Here is a 2,582-nt window from a genome sequence, read left to right on the forward strand (position 1 = left end):
ATTTACACTTAAGCTGATTGAGTAAGAACAAAGGAAATAAGGAAAAATAAAAAATATAATGATCATCTGATGAAATATGGAGAAAAGAGAAAGGAAAGGGAGGAAAAATCCATTATCAACAAAAGAATTTATGATAAATTCACTTTTCTGTTTTGTGATACTTGTTGTCTTTTCAATTTATTAATCCATTTGCTTAAACTATACATAACAAAAATGTTTGTTTATCGAGTTTGACTCAAATCCATTTCACTATTCAAATAATTGCTTAATGGAGCCCATCTCTCTAGGCAGGACTAGAAGATATTAATGAAATCAACATTTAAACCAAGCACAAGAAGTGCATATGGACAGAGAGAGAGAGGACAAAAAAGAGGAAGATGGGGTGGTAAGAAAAGAGGAAGAAAGGTATAACAGGAAAAAAAGGACAACAAAATGGAGAAACATAGAAAAGAAATGATAAAAGGATGAGAAACATGAACATAGTGTAATGTAAGGAAGTTTTTTTAAAGAACATCATATATTTCAAATTAATTTTGTCAAGTTTTTACCCAATTCACTTGCTGACTGTGGTCTTTAGTATGTATCAGACAAAGATACTGGCAAGTGAATGAAACGGATTTTTGTTCCACCAAACTACTAAAGAGAAAGGGTTCATTTTTGTACAACTCAACACTGAGACTTACATGAGTTGGCTTCCCACAGATGCAAAAGCATTTGCTGTAGACTGCCAGCATTTTCTGCGGCATGAACTGTGCATGACTGGCAAAATAGTCATCTCAGTTTAATATATTAAAAAATGAGAGAGAAAGACACAGACAGACAGACAGACAGACAGACAGACACAAGGACAAAAAGAGACAGAATGATACAAAAAGAGAAAAATGAATATTTTAAGAAATTAAAACCCTGAAGTAATATAAAAGGAAGAAATTTTGCATTGCTTACCCATCTTACCCCATCCCGCTTGTTCAGGAGCTCTCAGCCTGTCCTGCACTTATGTGGACAAGAAACTTCACCAAATTGCACATGCATTAGCATTCTGTACAAATAGAATTTGGATTTGCACAAAGAGGGATGCCTTCAGCTGCAAGAACAAATTTCATTTCCTATGAGACTCAGTTTTCATAATCTTTTGCAGAGGAATTCAGCTGATATAGACTCGTGAACTAAGCAGACATTTGTACAGCAAATCTAGATACCAAATACTAGCAGTTGTGCTTGCTTTGGCAGCACAGATACTAAAATTGGAATGATACAGAAAACATTAGCATGGTCCCTGCTGAAGGATAGCATGCAAATTTGTGAAGCATTCCATATTTTAAAAAATAAAAAAATACTAGCAGTTGTTAAAAGGATCCCTGGATAACATATTTTCTGAAACTAATTCTTTCAATGTTTGCTTGGTTCTTTTCTACATTTACCAATCAATGCCCAATATACTGGTACCTAGAACGAACTCAGATTTTGTTCTAAAACCACTGTGCAACCCAGGCCTAACTCCTGAAAATGTCTAGGAGAAGATCTGCTTTGAGATTTGTTCTGCCCAGAGTACTTTAAAGCAAATTTGAGAGTTCATTTGATTCTCACAGGTGAATATCCAACTTTTATGCAAACAAGGGACTTCCTTCTGAAGTATATACTCCAAGAAGGAGCAATTATTGCAGTACCATTTGCCAAGATGTCAATCAAACATTTCTCTCATATTCTAATTATGTCTGACCTGATGAATAAACTTCTATGTAAAAGTTGAGGAATATATGTGAGAAACCCAATATATAAATGAAGAGAAAATAAAAACAGGGGTAAGAGGAATTAAAGTGATAAATCTTTTGCAAGAGAAAGGGGACCAAGAGATGGAGGATCAGGAGACAGGGGGAGAAAAGAAAAAAGAGCAAAATGCGTTATGTACATGACCCAACTTCCCAGGAGAAACGTGAGTAATCTTTATGTACTGCAAACATGTAAAGATAAAAATTAAAATTGAAGAAAATAAAGGACCTAAAAATAACAATAATTAAGAGGTAGGCTGAGATAATTATTAGGCAACAGTCAGAAGTTGAAATAATTAACTTCACTAACAAAATTTATTTATCTGAAATACACCAGGCATGGAGTTGTTCAACAGGAACAATTAATTATTCAATACCATAAGCCAAATAATAGATTAAATGAGTTATGTGCATTTTCCTGGGTAATAGTTACAATTTGTCCCATTTCACAGACTCAGTAATGAGAAGTTTAATTCATTTACCTACTATAAAAATAATTAAGGGGCAGAACAAATATTTAAATAGCTAATGTAAGACTGCCACCAAAGCACGAAGCACATGTTCTTATAATGCAAAATTTCAACCACAAAAAGGACAGTGGTGAGCCCCATTTTAAAAGAAAATGTTGTATGCTGCATTAATCCATGCACAGTCAGGGTGGAAGGAAGGGCACAGGAAGATTTTCTTAGGGAGGTGATGTGGAACATGACATGAGACAAATGGGTGGGACTTGGAGAGGCCAGGCTTTGAATACACCAGGAACACATCAGCTGGTGAAAGTGATTAAGCTATTACTTTAACTTTGTTCAGTAC

The 2,582-nt window shown here is 34.7% G+C and overlaps 1 non-coding gene across 1 annotated transcript; it reads left to right on the forward strand.

The window, feature by feature from the left end:
- Window positions 1-1,214: 1,214 nt before the first annotated feature.
- Window positions 1,215-1,321, forward strand: LOC111814559. The gene has a single exon (XR_002819521.1). It is a non-coding gene; the product is annotated as a U6 spliceosomal RNA (small nuclear RNA).
- The last annotated feature ends 1,261 nt before the right edge of the window (window positions 1,322-2,582 follow it).

The sequence above is a fragment of the Octodon degus genome, unplaced genomic scaffold, assembly GCF_000260255.1.
Source record: "Octodon degus isolate 3935 unplaced genomic scaffold, OctDeg1.0 scaffold00354, whole genome shotgun sequence".
In the NCBI taxonomy this organism is placed as follows: Eukaryota; Metazoa; Chordata; class Mammalia; order Rodentia; family Octodontidae; genus Octodon; species Octodon degus.